The sequence below is a fragment of the Stenella coeruleoalba genome, assembly GCF_951394435.1.
Source record: "Stenella coeruleoalba genome assembly, contig: scaffold_48, whole genome shotgun sequence".
NCBI classification, from domain to species: domain Eukaryota; kingdom Metazoa; phylum Chordata; class Mammalia; order Artiodactyla; family Delphinidae; genus Stenella; species Stenella coeruleoalba.
The window spans coordinates 1403626-1425472 of NW_027646083.1; the positions used below are offsets into that span (position 1 = coordinate 1403626).

Consider the following 21847-nt stretch of genomic DNA (forward strand, 5'->3'; position numbering starts at 1 on the left):
CTATGCTTTCAATGCAATTCCAGTCTACCTCCTGAAATCGGTTTCCTGCAATTCTGCCCCGCTTTCAAGTCCTCTTGGCAGCCTTACTTCAGTGTATTTTTGGACGATAACTGTCATTTATAACTCTGCAGGTTTGTGAATTACAGTGCCCCTGGGCTCCTTTCTTCAACTCGCTTTCTTTTGAGCTGGCCGCAACACCGCAGGATGGCTTCAGGCCCTAATCTGGTTCCGGTACGGCACGCTGAGCCTTTGGTTATTTCCTCTTCCTGGTGGGAAATGAGAGTTAAATTTGCCCGTCCAGACACCTCCAGCTAGCCTCTCATTGGTTCTCGCTATTCCTGTTCATCTTCCACAGAAATTGCAAACTGGGCCAAACAGGAGGTTAAAGGGACTGACTCTCCAAGTCAGGAGAGTGTTAGTAAAGCGTCTGGAATGTTGCACCCGAGTACCAGGGGAGGAAAACTGAGACATATTTGAACACGTCTCCCGTTCACATGGTTGATCATACTCTGGGTTCCACATGCATGTTTTAGCTGAATGAAGAATACCTTAAACATGGAGAGTTGAGACCCGTGGAATGGGTACCATGCAATATGACTTCAAAGGGTCTTCATTTGCTCACCGAACCTCTCCAATCCTATCAATGCTGCGTTTATTCCCCTGTACACACGCTTGATTCTCTTTTGGAGACATAGCAATCCATAGGTTTTAAGATACTTACTAGTCAGGTACATTCTTAGGTGTTTAATATGGGGTGTTGAGTCCATTTCGTTGAGCAAGGAGTAGCTCTTGTCTATTCCATATTTGGCTTAAAGAACTTTATCTGTGCTCATTTCAATCTCTGGTTTTATGCAGCACCCCAACTCACCTTTACCTTTCAGCAAGCATAAGTTGGTTTTCTAAATTTGAGAACCTGTTCTGTTTTGGAATTCAGTTCCTGTGTAGCCAAGTTTACATTCCGTGTATTAGTGATATCTTATGATGTTTCTTTTTCTGTGTGACTTATTTCAGTTAGAATCATCGTACCTGAATCCACTCATTGTGCTGCTAAGGGCCTGATGACACAGATTTCATTGCTGAGTGATATTGCTTTGTAAGTAAATACCACAACTTCTTTATCCATTTTTCACTTTCTGCGATGTTGAACTTGTACTGTAAACGAGGTTCTTGTAAACAGAGCCGTTCCAAACTTTGGGGTGGCTGTGTCTTTTTGATTTTAATTTCCCTAAGCTATAGGACCATAAGTGGAAGTGCCCTAGTTTCTGTTGCTTTGTTTTTTAGATGTTTCAGGAAACACCATACACTTCTCCCGAGTGGTTGTTGGCAATTTACATCCCGCCCATCAGCATAACAAGGCTCCCAGTTCTCCATGGCCTGTCCTGCCTTTCTGGATTTTACACTTTTTTCAGATGGCCCTTTTGACCGGAGGGAAGTGAGACTTCATTGTAGTGCAGAATTCCTTTGCAAGCTTGCTTGGTTGACCAAAAAGTGCGTATGCGTTTTTTCCTGAATATATTCAGGAAAAAACGCATACGCCCTTTTTGGCCAAGTGCATCATTGTGGACGTTCTACCTCTTTTCCTATGCTTTCAATGCAATTCCAGTCTACCTCCTGAAATCGGTTTCCTGCAATTCTGCCCCGCTTTCAAGTCCTCTTGGTAGCCTTACTTCAGTCTATTTTTGGACGATAGCTGTCATTTATAACTCTGCAGGTTTGTGAATTACAGTGCCCCTGAGCTCCTTTCTTCAACTCGCTTTCTTGTGACCTGGCCGCAACACCGCAGGATGGCTTCAGGCCCTAATCTGGTTCCGGTACGGCACGCTGAGCCTTTGGTTATTTCCTCTTCCTGGTGGGAAATGAGAGTTAAATTTGCCCGTCCAGACACCTCCAGCTAGCCTCTCATTGGTTCTCGCTATTCCTGTTCATCTTCCGCAGAAATTGCAAACTGGGCCAAACAAGAGGTTAAAGGCGCTGACTCTCCAAGTGGGGAGAGTGTTAGTAAAGCGTCTGGAATGTTGCACCCGAGTACCAGGGGAGGAAAACTGAGACATATTTGAACACGTCTCCCGTTCACATGGTTGAGCATACTTGGGTTCCACATGCATGTTTTAGCTGAAGGAAGAATACCTTAAACCTGGAGAGTTGAGACCCGTGAAATGGGTACCATGCAATATGACTTCAAAGGGTCTTCATTTGCTCACCGAACCTCTCCAATCCTATCACTGCTGCGTTTATGCCCCTGTACACACGCTTGATTCTCTTTCGGAGCCATAGAAATCCATAGGTTTTAAGATACTTACTAGTCAGGTACATTCTTAGGCGTTTAATATAGGGTGTTGAGTCCATTTCGTTGAGCAAGGAGTAGCTCTTGTCTATTCCATATTTGGCTTAAGGAACTTTATCTGTGCTCATTTCAATCTCTGGTTTTATGCAGCACCCCAACTCACCTTTCCCCTTAAGCAAGCATAAGTTGGTTTTCTAAATTTGAGACACTGTTCTGTTTTGGAATTCAGTTCCTGTGTAGCCAAGTTTACATTCCGTGTATTAGTGATATCTTATGATGTTTCTTTTTCTGTGTGACTTATTTCAGTTAGAATCATCGTACCTGAATCCACTCATTGTGCTGCTAAGGGCCTGATGACACAGATTTCTTTGCTGAGTGATATTGCTTTGTAAGTAAATACCACAAGTTCTTTATCCATTTTTCACTTTCTGCGATGTTGAACTTGTACTGTAAACGAGGTTCTTGTAAACAGAGCCGTTCCAAACTTTGGGATGGCTGTGTCTTTTTGATTTTAATTTCCCTAAGCTATAGGACCATAAGTGGAAGTGCCCTAGGTTCTGTTGCTTTGTTTTTTAGATGTTTCAGGAAACACCATACACTTCTCCCGAGTGGTTGTTGGCAATTTACATCCCGCCCATCAGCATAACAAGGCTCCCAGTTCTCCATGGCCTGTCTTGCCTTTCTGGATTTTACACTTTTTTCAGATGGCCCTTGTGACCGGGGGGAAGTGAGACTTCATTGTAGTGCAGATTTCCTTTGCAAGCTTGCTTGGTTGGCCAAAAAGGGCGTATGCGTTTTTTCCTGAATATATTCAGGAAAAAACGCATACGCCCTTTTTGGCCAAGTGCATCATTGTGGACGTTCTGCCTCTTTTCCTATGCTTTCAATGCAATTCCAGTCTACCTCCTGAAATTGGTTTCCTGCAATTCTGCCCCGCTTTCAAGTCCTCTTGGCAGCCTTACTTCAGTCTATTTTTGGACGATAGCTGTCATTTATAACTCTGCAGGTTTGTGAATTACAGTGCCCCTGAGCTCCTTTCTTCAACTCGCTTTCTTTTGAGCTGGCCGCAACACCGCAGGGTGGCTTCAGGCCCTAATCTGGTTCTGGTACGGCACGCTGAGCCTTTGGTTATTTCCTCTTCCTGGTGGGAAATGAGAGTTAAATTTGCCCGTCCAGACACCTCCAGCTAGCCTCTCATTGGTTCTCGCTATTCCTGTTCATCTTCCGCAGAAATTGCAAACTGGGCCAAACAGGATGTTAAAGGCGCTGACTCTCCAAGTCGGGAGAGTGTTAGTAAAGCGTCTGGAATGTTGCACCCGAGTTCCAGGGGAGGAAAACTGAGACATATTTGAACACGTCTCCCGTTCACATGGTTGATCATACTTGGGTTCCACATGCATGTTTTAGCTGAAGGAAGAATACCTTAAACCTGGAGAGTTGAGACCCTTGGAATGGGTACCATGCAATGTGACTTCAAAGGGTCTTCATTTGCTCACCGAACCTCTCCAATCCTATCACTGCTGCGTTTATGCCCCTGTACACATGCTTGATTCTCTTTCGGAGACATAGCAATCCATAGGTTTTAAGATACTTACTAGTCAGGTACATTCTTAGGCGTTTAATATGCGGTGTTGAGTCCATTTCGTTGAGCAAGGAGTAGCTCTTGTCTATTCCATATTTGACTTAAGGAACTTTATCTGTGCTCATTTCAATCTCTGGTTTTATGCAGCACCCCAACTCACCTTTACCCTTAAGCAAGCATAAGTTGGTTTTCTAAATTTGAGACCCTGTTCTGTTCTGTAATTCAGTTCCTGTGTAGCCAAGTTTACATTCCGTGTATTACTGATATCTTATGATGTTTCTTTTTCTGTGTGACTTACTTCAGTTAGAATCATCATACCTGAATCCACTCATTGTGCTGCTAAGGGCCTGATGACACAGATTTCATTGCTGAGTGATATTGCTTTGTAAGTAAATACCACAACTTCTTTATCCATTTTTCACTTTCTGCGATGTTGAACTTGTACTGTAAACGAGGTTCTTGTAAACGGAGCCGTTCCAAACTTTGGGGTGGCTGTGTCTTTTTGATTTTAATTTCCCTAAGCTATAGGACCATAAGTGGAAGTGCCCTAGGTTCTGTTGCTTTGTTTTTTAGATGTTTCAGGAAACACCATACACTTCTCCCGAGTGGTTGTTGGCAATTTACATCCCGCCCATCAGCATAACAAGGCTCCCAGTTCTCCATGGCCTGTCCTGCCTTTCTGGATTTTACACTTTTTTCAGATGGCCCTTTTGACCGGGGGGAAGTGAGACTTCATTGTAGTGCAGATTTCCTTTGCAAGCTTGCTTGGTTGGCCAAAAAGGGCGTATGCGTTTTTTCCTGAATATATTCAGGAAAAAACGCATACGCCCTTTTTGGCCAAGTGCATCATTGTGGACGTTCTGCCTCTTTTCCTATGCTTTCAATGCAATTCCAGTCTACCTCCTGAAATCGGTTTCCTGCAATTCTGCCCCGCTTTCAAGTCCTCTTGGCAGCCTTACTTCAGTCTATTTTTGGACGATAGCTGTCATTTATAACTCTGCAGGTTTGTGAATTACAGTGCCCCTGAGCTCCTTTCTTCAACTCGCTTTCTTGTGACCTGGCCGCAGCACCGCAGGATGTCTTCAGGCCCTAATCTGGTTCTGGCACGGCACGCTGAGCCTTTGGTTATTTCCTCTTCCTGGTGGGAAATGAGAGTTAAATTTGCCCGTCCAGACACCTCCAGCTAGTCTCTCATTGGTTCTCGCTATTCCTGTTCATCTTCCGCAGAAATTGCAAACTGGGCCAAACAGGAGGTTAAAGGCGCTGACTCTCCAAGTGGGGAGAGTGTTAGTAAAGCGTCTGGAATGTTGCACCCGAGTACCAGGGGAGGAAAACTGAGACATATTTGAACACGTCTCCCGTTCACATGGTTGATCATACTTGGGTTCCACATGCATGTTTTAGCTGAAGGAAGAATACCTTAAACCTGGAGAGTTAAGACCCGTGTAATGGGTACCATGCAATATGACTTCAAAGGGTCTTCATTTGCTCACCGAACCTCTCCAATCCTATCACTGCTGCGTTTATGCCCCTATACACATGCTTGATTCTGTTTCAGAGACTTAGCAATCCATAGGTTGTAAGATACTTACTAGTCAGGTACATTCTTAGGCGTTTAATATGCGGTGTTGAGTCCATTTCGTTGAGCAAGGAGTAGCTCTTGTCTATTCCATATTTGGCTTAAGGAACTTTATCTGTGCTCATTTCAATCTCTGGTTTTATGCAGCACCCCAACTCACCTTTACCCTTAAGCAAGCATAAGTTGGTTTTCTAAATTTGAGACCCTTTTCTGTTCTGTAATTCTGTTCCTGTGTAGCCAAGTTTCCATTCCGTTTATTACTGATATCTTATGATGTTTCTTTTTCTGTGTGACTTATTTCAGTTAGAATCATCATACCTGAATTCACTCATTGTGCTGCTAAGGGCCTTGTGACACAGATTTCATTGCTGAGTGATATTGCTTTGTAAGTAAATACCACAACTTCTTTATCCATTTTTCACTTTCTGCGATGTTGAACTTGTACTGTAAACGAGGTTCTTGTAAACAGAGCCTTTCGAAACTTTGGGGTGGCTGTGTCTTTTTGATTTTAATTTCCCTAAGCTATAGGACCATAAGTGGAAGTGCCCTAGGCTCTGTTGCTTTGTTTTTTAGATGTTTCAGGAAACACCATACACTTCACCCCAGTGGCTGTTGGCAATTTACATCCCGCCCATCAGCATAACAAGGCTCCCAGTTCTCCATGGCCTGTCCTGCCTTTCTGGATTTTACACTTTTTTCAGATGGCCCTTTTGACCGGGGGGAAGTGAGACTTCATTGTAGTGCAGATTTCCTTTGCAAGCTTGCTTGGTTGGCCAAAAAGGGCGTATGCGTTTTTTCCTGAATATATTCAGGAAAAAACGCATACGCCCTTTTTGGCCAAGTGCATCATTGTGGACGTTCTGCCTCTTTTCCTATGCTTTCAATGCAATTCCAGTCTACCTCCTGAAATCGGTTTCCTGCAATTCTGCCCCGCTTTCAAGTCCTCTTGGCAGCCTTACTTCAGTCTATTTTTGGACGATAGCTGTCATTTATAACTCTGCAGGTTTGTGAATTACAGTGCCCCTGAGCTCCTTTCTTCAACTCGCTTTCTTGTGACCTGGCCGCAACACCGCAGGTTGGCTTCAGGCCCTAATCTGGTTCCGGCCCGGCATGCTGAGCCTTTCGTTAATTCCTCTTCCTGGTGGGAAATGAGAGTTAAATTTGCCCGTCCAGACACCTCCAGCTAGCCTCTCATTGGTTCTCGCTATTCCTGTTCAACTTCCGCAGAAATTGCAAACTGGGCCAAACAGGAGGTTAAAGGGACTGACTCTCCAAGTCGGGAGAGTGTTAGTAAAGCGTCTGGAATGTTGCACCCGAGTACCAGGGGAGGAAAACTGAGACATATTTGAACACGTCTCCCGTTCACATGGTTGATCATACTTGGGTTCCACATGCATGTTTTAGCTGAAGGAAGAATACCTTAAACCTGGAGAGTTGAGACCCGTGTAATGGGTACCATGCAATATGACTTCAAAGGGTCTTCATTTGCTCACCGAACCTCTCCAATCGTATCACTGCTGCGTTTATGCCCCTGTACACACGCTTGATTCTCTTTTGGAGACATAGCAATCCATAGGTTTTAAGATACTTACTAGTCAGGTACATTCTTAGGCGTTTAATATGGGGTGTTGAGTCCATTTCGTTGAGCAAGGAGTAGTTCTTGTCTATTCCATATTTGGCTTAAGGAACTTTATCTGTGCTCATTTCAATCTCTGGTTTTATGCAGCACCCCAACTCACCTTTCCCCTTAAGCAAGCATAAGTTGGTTTTCTAAATTTGAGACCCTGTTCTGTTTTGGAATGCAGTTCCTGTGTAGCCAAGTTTACATTCCGTGTATTACTGATATCTTATGATGTTTCTTTTTCTGTGTGACTTATTTCAGTTAGAATCATCGTACCTGAATCCACTCATTATGCTGCTACGGTCCTGATGACATAGATTGCATTGCTGAGTGATACTGCATTGTACGTAAGTACCAAAAGTTCTTTATCCATTTTTCACTTTCTGTGATATTGAACTTGTACAGTAACCGAGGTTCTTGTAAATGGAGGGGTCCCAAACTTTGGGGTGGCTGTGTCTTTTTGATTTTAATTTCCCTAAGCTATAGGACCATAAGTGGAAGTGCCCTAGGCTCTGTTGCTTTGTTTTTTAGATGTTTCAGGAAACACCATACACTTCTCCTGAGTGTCTGTTGTCAATTTACATCCCGCCCATCAGCATAACAAGGCTCCCAGTTCTCCATGGCCTATCCTGCCTTTCTGGATTTTACACTTTTTTCAGATGGCCCTTTTGACCGGGGGGAAGTGAGACTTCATTGTAGTGCAGATTTCCTTTGCAAGCTTGCTTGGTTGGCCAAAAAGGGCGTATGCGTTTTTTCATGAATATATTCAGGAAAAAACGCATACGCCCTTTTTGGCCAAGTGCATCATTGTGGACGTTCTGCCTCTTTTCCTATGCTTTCAATGCAATTCCAGTCTACCTCCTGAAATCGGTTTCCTGCAATTCTGCCCCGCTTTCAAGTCCTCTTGGCAGCCTTACTTCAGTCTATTTTTGGACGATAGCTGTCATTTATAACTCTGCAGGTTTGTGAATTTCAGTGCCCCTGAGCTCGTTTCTTCAACTCGCTTTCTTGTGACCTGGCCGCAACACCGCAGGATGGCTTCAGGCCCTAATCTGGTTCCGGCACGGCACGCTGAGCCTTTGGTTATTTCCTCTTCCTGGTGGGAAATGAGAGTTAAATTTGCCCGTCCAGACACCTCCAGCTAGTCTCTCATTGGTTCTCGCTATTCCTGTTCATCTTCCGCAGAAATTGCAAACTGGGCCAAACAGGAGGTTAAAGGCGCTGACTCTCCAAGTGGGGAGAGTGTTAGTAAAGCGTCTGGAATGTTGCACCCGAGTACCAGGGGAGGAAAACTGAGACATATTTGAACACGTCTGCCGTTCACATGGTTGATCATACTTGGGTTCCACATGCATGTTTTAGCTGAAGGAAGAATACCTAAAACCTGGGTAGTTGAAACCCGTGGAATGGGTACCATGCAATATGACTTCAAAGGCTCTTCATTTGCTCACCGAACCTCTCCAATCCTATCAATGCTGCGTTTATGCCCCTGTACACATGCTTGATTCTCTTTCGGAGACATAGCAATCCATAGGTTTTAAGATACTTACTAGTCAGGTACATTCTTAGGCGTTTAATATGCGGTGTTGAGTCCATTTCGTTGAGCAAGGAGTAGCTCTTGTCTATTCCATATTTGGCTTAAGGAACTTTATCTGTTCTCATTTCAATCTCTGGTTTTATGCAGCACCCCAACTCACCTTTACCCTTAAGCAAGCATAAGTTGGTTTTCTAAATTTGAAACCCTGTTCTGTTCTGTAATTCAGTTCCTGTGTAGCCAAGTTTACATTCCATGTATTACTGATATCTTATGATGTTTCTTTTTCTGTGTGACTTATTTCAGTTAGAATCATCATACCTGAATCCACTCATTGTGCTGCTAAGGGCCTGATGACACAGATTTCATTGCTGAGTGATATTGCTTTGTAAGTAAATACCACAACTTCTTTCTCCATTTTTCACTTTCTGCGATGTTGAACTTGTACTGTAAACGAGGTTCTTGTAAACAGAGCCGTTCCAAACTTTGGGGTGGCTGTGTCTTTTTGATTTTAATTCCCCCCCCCCCCAAGCTATAGGACCATAAGTGGAAGTGCCCTAGGTTCTGTTGCTTTGTTTTTTAGATGTTTCAGGAAACACCATACACTTCTCCCGAGTGGTTGTTGGCAATTTACATCCCGCCCATCAGCATAACAAGGCTCCCAGTTCTCCATGGCCTGTCCTGCCTTTCTGGATTTTACACTTTTTTCAGAGGGCCCTTTTGACCGGGGGGAAGTGAGACTTCATTGTAGTGCAGATTTCCTTTGCAAGCTTGCTTGGTTGGCCAAAAAGGGCGTATGCGTTTTTTCCTGAATATATTCAGGAAAAAACGCATACGCCCTTTTTGGCCAAGTGCATCATTGTGGACGTTCTGCCTCTTTTCCTATGCTTTCAATGCAATTCCAGTCTACCTCCTGAAATCGGTTTCCTGCAATTCTGCCCCGCTTTCAAGTCCTCTTGGCAGCCTTACTTCAGTCTATTTTTGGACGATAGCTGTCATTTATAACTCTGCAGGTTTGTGAATTACAGTGCCCCTGAGCTCCTTTCTTCAACTCGCTTTCTTGTGACCTGGCCGCAACACCGCAGGATGGCTTCAGGCCCTAATCTGGTTCCGGCATGGCACACTGAGCCTTTGGTTATTTCCTCTTCCTGGTGGGAAATGAGAGTTAAATTTGCCCGTCCAGACACCTCCAGCTAGCCTCTCATTGGTTCTCGCTATTCCTGTTCATCTTCCGCAGAAATTGCAAACTGGGCCAAACAGGAGGTTAAAGGCGCTGACTCTCCAAGTGGGGAGAGTGTTAGTAAAGCGTCTGGAATGTTGCACCCGAGTACCAGGGGAGGAAAACTGAGACATATTTGAACACGTCTCCCGTTCACATGGTTGATCATACTTGGGTTCCACATGCATGTTTTAGCTGAAGGAAGAATACCTAAAACCTGGGTAGTTGAAACCCGTGGAATGGGTACCATGCAATATGACTTCAAAGGGTCTTCATTTGCTCACCGAACCTCTCCAATCCTATCACTGCTGCGTTTATGCCCCTGTACACATGCTTGATTCTCTTTCGGAGACATAGCAATCCATAGGTTTTAAGATACTTACTAGTCAGGTACATTCTTAGGCGTTTAATATGCGGTGTTGAGTCCATTTCGTTGAGCAAGGAGTAGCTCTTGTCTATTCCATAGTTGGCTTAAGGAACTTTATCTGTGCTCATTTCAATCTCTGGTTTTATACAGCAACCCAACTCACCTTTCCCCTTAAGCAAGCATAAGTTGGTTTTCTAAATTTGAGACCCTGTTCTGTTTTGGAATTCAGTTCCTGTGTAGCCAAGTTTACATTCCGTGTATTAGTGATATCTTATGATGTTTCTTTTTCTGTGTGACTTATTTCAGTTAGAATCATCGTACCTGAATCTAATCATTATGCTGCTACGGGCCTGATGACATAGATTTCATTGCTGAGTGATACTGCATTGTACGTAAGTACCACAAGTTCTTTATCCATTTTTCACTTTCTGCGATGTTGAACTTGTACTGTAAACGAGGTTCTTGTAAACAGAGCCGTTCCAAACTTTGGGGTGGCTGTGTCTTTTTGATTTTAAATTCCCTAAGCTATAGGACCATAAGTGGAAGTGCCCTAGGCTCTGTTGCTTTGTTTTTTAGATGTTTCAGGAAACACCATGCACTTCTCCCGAGTGTCTGTTGGCAATTTACATCCCGCCCATCAGCATAACAAGGCTCCCAGTTCTCCATGGCCTGTCCTGCCTTTCTGGATTTTACACTTTTTTCAGATGGACCTTTTGACCGGGGGGAAGTGAGACTTCATTGTAGTGCAGATTTCCTTTGCAAGCTTGCTTGGTTGGCCAAAAAGGGCGTATGCTTTTTTTCCTGAATATATTCAGAAAAAACGCATACGCCCTTTTTGGCCAAGTGCATCATTGTGGACGTTCTGCCTCTTTTCCTATGCTTTCAATGCAATTCCAGTCTACCTCCTGAAATCGGTTTCCTGCAATTCTGCCCTGCTTTCAAGTCCTCTTGGCAGCCTTACTTCAGTCTATTTTTGGACGATAGCTGTCATTTATAACTCTGCAGGTTTGTGAATTACAGTGCCCCTGAGCTCCTTTCTTCAACTCGCTTTCTTGTGACCTGGCCGCAACACCGCAGGATGGCTTCAGGACCTAATCTGGTTCCGGCACGGCACGCTGAGCCTTTGGTTAATTCCTCTTCCTGGTGGGAAATGAGAGTTAAATTTGCCCGTCCAGACACCTCCAGCTAGTCTCTCATTGGTTCTCGCTATTCCTGTTCATCTTCCGCAGAAATTGCAAACTGGGCCAAACAGGAGGTTAAAGGGACTGACTCTCCAAGTCGGGAGAGTGTTAGTAAAGCGTCTGGAATGTTGCACCCGAGTACCAGGGTACAAAAACTGAGACATATTTGAACACGTCTCCCGATCACATGGTTGATCATACTCTAGGTTCCACATGCATGTTTTAGCTGAAGGAAGAATACCTAAAACCTGGGTAGTTGAAACCCGTGGAATGGGTACCATGCAATATGACTTCAAAGTGTCTTCATTTGCGCACCGAACCTCTCCAATCCTATCACTGCTGCGTTTATGCCCCTGTACACATGCTTGATTCTCTTTTGGAGACATAGCAATCCATAGGTTTTAAGATACTTACTAGTCAGGAACATTCTTAGGCGTTTAATATGGGGTGTTGAGTCCATTTCGTTGAGCAAGGAGTAGCTCTTGTCTATTCCATATTTGGCTTAAGGAACTTTATCTGTGCTCATTTCAATCTCTGGTTTTATGCAGCACCCCAACTCACATTTCCCCTTAAGCAAGCATAAGTTGGTTTTCTAAATTTGAGACCCTGTTCTGTTCTGTAATTCAGTTCCTGTGTAGGCAAGTTTACATTCCGTGTATTAGTGATATCTTATGATGTTTCTTTTTCTGTGTGACTTACTTCAGTTAGAATCATCATACCTGAATCCACTCATTGTGATGCTAAGGGTCTGATGACATAGATTTCATTGCTGAGTGATATTGCTTTGTAAGTAAATACCACAACTTCTTTATCCATTTTTCACTTTCTGCGATGTTGAACTTGTATTGTAAACGAGGTTCTTGTAAACAGAGCCGTTCCAAACTTTGGGGTGGCTGTGTCTTTTTCATTTTAATTTCCCTAAGCTATAGGACCATAAGTGGAAGTGCCCTAGGCTCTGTTGCTTTGTTTTTTAGATGTTTCAGGAAACACCATACACTTCTCCCGAGTGGTTGTTGGCAATTTACATCCCACCCACCAGCATAACAAGGCTCCCAGTTCTCCATGGCCTGTCCTGCCTTTCTGGATTTTACACTTTTTTCAGATGGCCCTTTTGACCGGGGGGAAGTGAGACTTCATTGTAGTGCAGATTTCCTTTGCAAGCTTGCTTGGTTGGCCAAAAAGGGCGTATGCGTTTTTTCCTGAATATATTCAGGAAAAAACGCATACGCCCTTTTTGGCCAAGTGCATCATTGTGGACGTTCTGCCTCTTTTCCTATGCTTTCAATGCAATTCCAGTCTACCTCCTGAAATCGGTTTCCTGCAATTCTGCCCCGCTTTCAAGTCCTCTTGGCAGCCTTACTTCAGTCTATTTTTGGACGATAGCTGTCATTTATAACTCTGCAGGTTTGTGAACTACAGTGCCCGTGAGCTCCTTTGTTCAACTCGCTTTCTTTTGAGCTGGCCGCAACACCGCAGGATGGCTTCAGGCCCTAATCTGGTTCCGGTACGGCACGCTGAGCCTTTGGTTATTTCCTCTTCCTGGTGGGAAATGAGAGTTAAATTTGCCCGTCCAGACACCTCCAGCTAGCCTCTCATTGGTTCTCGCTATTCCTGTTCATCTTCCGCAGAAATTGCAAACTGGGCCAAACAGGAGGTTAAAGGCGCTGACTCTCCAAGTGGGGAGAGTGTTAGTAAAGCGTCTGGAATGTTGCACCCGAGTACCAGGGGAGGAAAACTGAGACATATTTGAACACGTCTCCCGTTCACATGGTTGATCATACTCTAGGTTCCACATGCATGTTTTAGCTGAAGGAAGAATACCTTAAACCTGGGTAGTTGAAACCCGTGGAATGGGTACCATGCAATATGACTTCAAAGGGTCTTCATTTGCTCACCGAACCTCTCCAATCCTATCACTGCTGCGTTTATGCCCCTGTACACATGCTTGATTCTCTTTTGGAGACATAGCAATCCATAGGTTTTAAGATACTTACTAGTCAGGAACATTCTTAGGCGTTTAATATGGGGTGTTGAGTCCATTTCGTTGAGCAAGGAGTAGCTCTTGTCTATTCCATATTTGGCTTAAGGAACTTTATCTGTGCTCATTTCAATCTCTGGTTTTATGCAGCAACCCAACTCACCTTTACCCTTAAGCAAGCATAAGTTGGTTTTCTAAATTTGAGACCCTGTTCTGTTCTGTAATTCAGTTCCTGTGTAGGCAAGTTTACATTCCGTGTATTAGTGATATCTTATGATGTTTCTTTTTCTGTGTGACTTATTTCAGTTAGAATCATCATACCTGAATCCACTCATTGCGATGCTAAGGGCCTGATGACATAGATTTCATTGCTGAGTGATATTGCTTTGTAAGTGAATACCACAACTTCTTTATCCATTTTTCACTTTCTGCGATGTTGAACTTGTACTGTAAACGAGGTTCTTGTAAACAGAGCCGTTCCAAACTTTGGGGTGGCTGTGTCTTTTTGATTTTAATTTCCCTAAGCTATAGGACCATAAGTGGAAGTGCCCTAGGCTCTGTTGCTTTGTTTTTTAGATGTTTCAGCAAACACCATACACTTCTCCCAAGTGTCTGTTGGCAATTTACATCCCGCCCATCAGCATAACAAGGCTCCCAGTTCTCAATGGCCTGTTGCCTTTCTGGATTTTACACTTTTTTCAGATGGCCCTTTTGACCGGGGGGAAGTGAGACTTCATTGTAGTGCAGATTTCCTTTGCAAGCTTGCTTGGTTGGCCAAAAAGGGCGTATGCGTTTTTTCCTGAATATATTCAGGAAAAAACGCATACGCCCTTTTTGGCCAAGTGCATCATTGTGGACGTTCTGCCTCTTTTCCTATGCTTTCAATGCAATTCCAGTCTACCTCCTGAAATCGGATTCCTGCAATTCTGCCCCGCTTTCAAGTCCTCTTGGCAGCCTTACTTCAGTCTATTTTTGGACGATAGCTGTCATTTATAACTCTGCAGGTTTGTGAATTACAGTGCCCCTGAGCTCCTTTCTTCAACTCGCTTTCTTGTGACCTGGCTGCAACACCGCATGATGGCTTCAGGCCCTAATCTGGTTCCGGCCCGGCATGCTGAGCCTTTGGTTAATTCCTCTTCCTGGTGGGAAATGAGAGTTAAATTTGCCCGTCCAGACACCTCCAGCTAGCCTCTCATTGGTTCTCGCTATTCCTGTTCATCTTCCGCAGAAATTGCAAACTGGGCCAAACAGGAGGTTAAAGGGACTGACTCTCCAAGTCGGGAGAGTGTTAGTAAAGCGTCTGGAATGTTGCACCCGAGTACCAGGGGAGGAAAACTGAGACATATTTGAACACGTCTCCCGTTCACATGGTTGATCATACTCTGGGTTCCACATGCATGTTTTAGCTGAAGGAAGAATACCTTAAAACTGGAGAGTTGAGACCCGTGTAATGGGTACCATGCAATATAACTTCAAAGGGTCTTCATTTGCTCACCGAACCTCTCCAATCCTATCACTGCTGTGTTTATTCCCCTGTACACACGCTTGATTCTCTTTTGGAGACATAGCAATCCATAGGTTTTAAGATACTTACTAGTCAGGTACATTCTTAGGGGTTTAATATGGGGTTTTGAGTCCATTTCGTTGAGCAAGGAGTAGCTCTTGTCTATTCCATATTTGGCTTAAGGAACTTTATCTGTGCTCATTTCAATCTCTGGTTTTATGCAGCACCCCAACTCACCTTTACCCTTAAGCAAGCATAAGTTGGTTTTCTAAATTTGAGACCCTGTTCTGTTCTGTAATTCAGTTCCTGTGTAGCCAAGTTTACATTCCGTGTATTACTGATATCTTATGATGTTTCTTTTTCTGTGTGACTTATTTCAGTTAGAATCATCATACCTGAATCCACTCATTGTGATGCTAAGGGCCTGATGACAGAGAATTCATTGCTGAGTGATATTGCTTTGTAAGTAAATACCACAACTTCTTTATCCATTTTTCACTTTCTGCGATGTTGAACTTGTACTGTAAACGAGGTTCTTGTAAACAGAGGCGTCCCAAACTTTGGGGTGGCTGTGTCTTTTTGATTTTAATTTCCCTAATCTATAGGACCATAAGTGGCAGTGCCCTAGGCTCTGTTGCTTTGTTTTTTAGATGTTTCAGGAAACACCATACACTTCTTCCGAGTGTCTGTTGGCAATTTACATCCCGCCCATCAGCATAACAAGGCTCCCAGTTCTCCATGGCCTGTTCTGCCTTTCTGGATTTTACACTTTTTTCAGATGGCCCTTTTGACCGGGGGGAATTGAGACTTCATTGTAGTGCAGATTTCCTTTGCAAGCTTGCTTGGTTGGCCAAAAAGGGCGTATGCGTTTTTTCCTGAATATATTCAGGAAAAAACGCATACGCCCTTTTTGGCCAAGTGCATCATTGTGGACGTTCTGCCTCTTTTCCTATGCTTTCAATGCAATTCCAGTCTACCTCCTGAAATCGGTTTCCTGCAATTCTGCCCCGCTTTCAAGTCCTCTTGGCAGCCTTACTTCAGTCTATTTTTGGATGATAGCTGTCATTTATAATTCTGCAGGTTTGTGAATTACAGTGCCCCTGAGCTCCTTTCTTCAACTCGCTTTCTTGTGACCTGGCCGCCACACCGCAAGATGGCTTCAGGCCCTAATCTGGTTCCGGCACGGCACGCTGAGCCTTTGGTTAATTCCTCTTCCTGGTGGGAAATGAGAGTTAAATTTCCCCGTCCAGACACCTCCAGCTAGTCTCTCATTGGTTCTTGCTATTCCTGTTCATCTTCTGCAGAAATTGCAAACTGGGCCAAACAGGAGGTTAAAGGGACTGACTCTCCAAGTCGGGAGAGTGTTAGTAAAGCGTCTGGAATGTTGCACCCGAGTACCAGCGTACGAAAACTGAGACATATTTGAACACGTCTCCCGATCAAATGGTTGATCATACTCTAGGTTCCACATGCATGTTTTAGCTGAAGGAAGAATACCTTAAACCTGGGTAGTTGAAACCCGTGGAATGGGTACCATGCAATATGCCTTCAAAGGGTCTTCATTTGCTCACCGAACCTCTCCAATCCTATCACTGCTGCGTTTATGCCCCTGTACACATGCTTGATTCTCTTTCGGAGACATAGCAATCCATAGGTTTTAAGATACTTACTAGTCAGGTACATTCTTAGGCGTTTAATATGCGGTGTTGAGTCCATTTCGTTGAGCAAGGAGTAGCTCTTGTCTATTCCATATTTGACTTAAGGAACTTTATCTGTGCTCATTTCAATCTCTGGTTTTATGCAGCACCCCAACTCACCTTTCCCCTTAAGCAAGCATAAGTTGGTTTTCTAAATTTGAGACCGTGTTCTGTTCTGTAATTCAGTTCCTGTGTAGCCAAGTTTACATTCCGTGTATTACTGATATCTTATGATGTTTCTTTTTCTGTGTGACTTACTTCAGTTAGAATCATCATACCTGAATCCACTCATTGTGCTGCTAAGGACCTGATGACACAGATTTCATTGCTGAGTGATATTGCTTTGTAAGTAAATACCACAACTTCTTTATCCATTTTTCACTTTCTGCAATGTTGAACTTGTACTGTAAACGAGGTTCTTGTAAACGGAGCCGTTCCAAACTTTGGGGTGGCTGTGTCTTTTTGATTTTAATTTCCCTAAGCTATAGGACCATAAGTGGAAGTGCCCTAGGTTCTGTTGCTTTGTTTTTTAGATGTTTCAGGAAACACCATACACTTCTCCCGAGTGGTTGTTGGCAATTTACATCCCACCCATCAGCATAACAAGGCTCCCAGTTCTCCATGGCCTGTCCTGCCTTTCTGGATTTTACACTTTTTTCAGATGGCCCTTTTGACCGGGGGGAAGTGAGACTTCATTGTAGTGCAGATTTCCTTTGCAAGCTTGCTTGGTTGGCCAAAAAGGGCGTATGCGTTTTTTCCTGAATATATTCAGGAAAAAACGCATACGCCCTTTTTGGCCAAGTGCATCATTGTGGACGTTCTGCCTCTTTTCCTATGCTTTCAATGCAATTCCAGTCTACCTCCTGAAATCGGTTTCCTGCAATGCTGCCCCGCTTTCAAGTCCTCTTGGCAGCCTTACTTCAGTCTATTTTTGGACGATAGCTGTCATTTATAACTCTGCAGGTTTGTGCATTACAGTGCCCCTGAGCTCCTTTCTTCAACTCGCTTTCTTGTGACCTGGCCGCAACACCGCAGGATGGCTTCAGGCTCTAATCTGGTTCCGGCACGGCACGCTGAGCCTTTGGTTAATTCCTCTTCCTGGTGGGAAATGAGAGTTAAATTTGCCCGTCCAGACACCTCCAGCTAGCCTCTCATTGGTTCTCGCTATTCCTGTTCATCTTCCGCAGAAATTGCAAACTGGGCCAAACAGGAGGTTAAAGGCGCTGACTCTCCAAGTGGGGAGAGTGTTAGTAAAGCGTCTGGAATGTTGCACCCGAGTACCAGGGGAGGAAAACTGAGACATATTTGAACACGTCTCCCGTTCACATGGTTGATCATACTTGGGTTCCACATGCATGTTTTAGCTGAAGGAAGAATACCTTAAACCTGGGTAGTTGAAACCCGTGGAATGGGTACCATGCAATATGACTTCAAAGGGTCTTCATTTGCTCACCGAACCTCTCCAATCTTATCACTGCTGTGTTTATGCCCCTGTACACATGCTTGATTCTCTTTCGGAGACATAGCAATCCATAGGTTTTAAGATACTTACTAGTCAGGTACATTCTTAGGCGTTTAATATGGGGTGTTGAGTCCATTTCGTTGAGCAAGGAGTAGCTCTTGTCTATTCCATATTTGGCTTAAGGAACTTTATCTGTGCTCATTTCAATCTCTGGTTTTATGCAGCACCCCAACTCACCTTTACCCTTAAGCAAGCATAAGTTGGTTTTCTAAATTTGAGACCCTGTTCTGTTCTGTAATTCAGTTCTTGCGTAGGCAAGTTTACATTCCGTGTATTAGTGATATCTTATGATGTTTCTTTTTCTGTGTGACTTATTTCAGTTAGAATCATCATACCTGAATCCACTCATTGTGATGCTAAGGGCCTGATGACATAGATTTCATTGCTGAGTGATATTGCTTTGTAAGTGAATACCACAACTTCTTTATCCATTTTTCACTTTCTGCGATGTTGAACTTGTACTGTAAACGAGGTTCTTGTAAACAGAGCCGTTCCAAACTTTGGGGTGGCTGTGTCTTTTTGATTTTAATTTCCCTAAGCTATAGGACCATAAGTGGAAGTGCCCTAGGTTCTGTTGCTTTGTTTTTTAGATGTTTCAGGAAACACCATACACTTCTCCCGAGTGGTTGTTGGCAATTTACATCCCGCCCATCAGCATAACAAGGCTCCCAGTTCTCCATGGCCTGTCCTGCCTTTCTGGATTTTACACTTCTTTCAGCTGGCCCTTTTGACCGGGGGGAAGTGAGACTTCATTGTAGTGCAGATTTCCTTTGCAAGCTTGCTTGGTTGGCCAAAAAGGGCGTATGCGTTTTTCCCTGAATATATTCAGGAAAAAACGCATACGCCCTTTTTGGCCAAGTGCATCATTGTGGACGTTCTGCCTCTTTTCCTATGCTTTCAATGCAATTCCAGTCTACCTCCTGAAATCGGTTTCCTGCAATGCTGCCCCACTTTCAAGTCCTCTTGGCAGCCTTACTTCAGTCTATTTTTGGACGATAGCTGTCATTTATATCTCTGCAGGTTTGTGAATTACAGTGCCCCTGAGCTCCTTTCTTCAACTCGCTTTCTTGTGACCTGGCCGCAACACCGCAGGATGGCTTCAGGCCCTAATCTGGTTCCGGCACGGCACGCTGAGCCTTTGGTTATTTCCTCTTCCTGGTGGGAAATGAGAGTTAAATTTGCCCGTCCAGACACCTCCAGCTAGCCTCTCATTGGTTCTCGCTATTCCTGTTCATCTTCCGCAGAAATTGCAAACTGGGCCAAACAGGAGGTTAAAGGCGCTGACTCTCCAAGTGGGGAGAGTGTTAGTAAAGCGTCTGGAATGTTGCACCCGAGTACCAGGGGAGGAAAACTGAGACATATTTGAACACGTCTCCCGTTCACATGGTTGATCATACTTGGGTTCCACATGCATGTTTTAGCTAAAGGAAGAATACCTTAAACCTGGAGAGTTAAGACCCGTGTAATGGGTACCATGCAATATGACTTCAAAGGGTCTTCATTTGCTCACCGAACCTCTCCAATCCTATCACTGCTGCGTTTATGCCCCTGTACACATGCTTGATTCTCTTTCGGAGACATAGCAATCCATAGGTTTTTAAGATACTTACTAGTCAGGTACATTCTTAGGCGTTTAATATGCGGTGTTGAGTCCATTTCGTTGAGCAAGGAGTAGCTCTTGTCTATTCCATATTTGGCTTAAGGAACTTTATCTGTGCTCATTTCAATCTCTGGTTTTATGCAGCACCCCAACTCACCTTTACCCTTAAGCAAGCATAAGTTGGTTTTCTAAATTTGAGACCCTGTTCTGTTCTGTAATTCAGTTCCTGTGTAGCCAAGTTTACATTCCGTGTATTATTGATATCTTATGATGTTTCTTTTTCTGTGTGACTTACTTCAGTTAGAATCATCATACCTGAATCCACTCATTGTGCTGCTAAGGGCCTGATGACACAGATTTCATTGCTGAGTGATATTGCTTTGTAAGTAAATACCACAACTTCTTTATCCATTTTTCACTTTCTGCGATGTTGAACTTGTACTGTAAACGAGGTTCCTGTAAACAGAGCCGTTCCAAACTTTGGGGTGGCTGTGTCTTTTTGATTTTAATTTCCCTAAGCTATAGGACCATAAGTGGAAGTGCCCTAGGCTCTGTTGCTTTGTTTTTTAGATGTTTCAGGAAACACCATACACTTCTCCCGAGTGGTTGTTGGCAATTTACATCCCGCCCATCAGCATAACAAGGCTCCCAGTTCTCCATGGCCTGTCCTGCCTTTCTGGATTTTACACTTCTTTCAGATGGCCCTTTTGACCGGGGGGAAGTGAGACTTCATTGTAGTGCAGATTTCCTTTGCAAGCTTGCTTGGTTGGCCAAAAAGGGCGTATGCGTTTTTCCCTGAATATATTCAGGAAAAAACGCATACGCCCTTTTTGGCCAAGTGCATCATTGTGGACGTTCTGCCTCTTTTCCTATGCTTTCAATGTAATTCCAGTCTACCTCCTGAAATCGGTTTCCTGCAATGCTGCCCCGCTTTCAAGTCCTCTTGGCAGCCTTACTTCAGTCTATTTTTGGACGATAGCTGTCATTTATAACTCTGCAGGTTTGTGAATTACAGTGCCCCTGAGCTCCTTTCTTCAACTCGCTTTCTTGTGACCTGGCCGCAACACCGCAGGATGGCTTCAGGCCCTAATCTGGTTCCGGCACGGCACGCTGAGCCTTTGGTTATTTCCTCTTCCTGGTGGGAAATGAGAGTTAAATTTGCCCGTCCAGACACCTCCAGCTAGCCTCTCATTGGTTCTCGCTATTCCTGTTCATCTTCCGCAGAAATTGCAAACTGGGCCAAACAGGAGGTTAAAGGCGCTGACTCTCCAAGTGGGGAGAGTGTTAGTAAAGCGTCTGGAATGTTGCACCCGAGTACCAGGGGAGGAAAACTGAGACATATTTGAACACGTCTCCCGTTCACATGGTTGATCATACTTGGGTTCCACATGCATGTTTTAGCTGAAGGAAGAATACCTTAAACCTGGAGAGTTGAGACCCGTGGAATGGGTACCATGCAATATGACTTCAAAGGGTCTTCATTTGCTCACCGAACCTCTCCAATCCTATCACTGCTGCGTTTATGCCCCTGTACACATGCTTGATTCTCTTTCGGAGACATAGCAATCCATAGGTTTTTAAGATACTTACTAGTCAGGTACATTCTTAGGCGTTTAATATGCGGTGTTGAGTCCATTTCGTTGAGCAAGGAGTAGCTCTTGTCTATTCCATATTTGGCTTAAGGAACTTTATCTGTGCTCATTTCAATCTCTGGTTTTATGCAGCACCCCAACTCACCTTTACCCTTAAGCAAGCATAAGTTGCTTTTCTAAATTTGAGACCCTGTTCTGTTCTGTAATTCAGTTCCTGTGTAGCCAAGTTTACATTCCGTGTATTACTGATATCTTATGATGTTTCTTTTTCTGTGTGACTTACTTCAGTTAGAATCATCATACCTGAATCCACTCATTGTGCTGCTAAGGGCCTGATGACACAGATTTCATTGCTGAGTGATATTGCTTTGTAAGTAAATACCACAACTTCTTTATCCATTTTTCACTTTCTGCGATGTTGAACTTGTACTGTAAACGAGGTTCTTGTAAACAGAGCCGTTCCAAACTTTGGGGTGGCTGTGTCTTTTTGATTTTAATTTCCCTAAGCTATAGGACCATAAGTGGAAGTGCCCTAGGCTCTGTTGCTTTGTTTTTTAGATGTTTCAGGAAACACCATACACTTCTCC

General features: G+C 43.9%; 1 long non-coding RNA gene across 18 annotated transcripts in view; it reads left to right on the forward strand.

The window, feature by feature from the left end:
• The window catches only part of LOC307181352, a 1649813-nt gene that overhangs the window by 1399912 nt on the left and 228054 nt on the right, over positions 1-21847 (forward strand). Inside the window, exon 14 of one of the 18 annotated variants that reach the window (XR_013826512.1) lies at positions 16810-16891. The exons of the other annotated variants lie outside the window; for them this stretch is intronic. This is a non-coding gene — a long non-coding RNA (uncharacterized lncRNA). The remainder of the gene's footprint in view (positions 1-16809; positions 16892-21847) is intronic. 18 annotated transcript variants of the gene reach the window in all.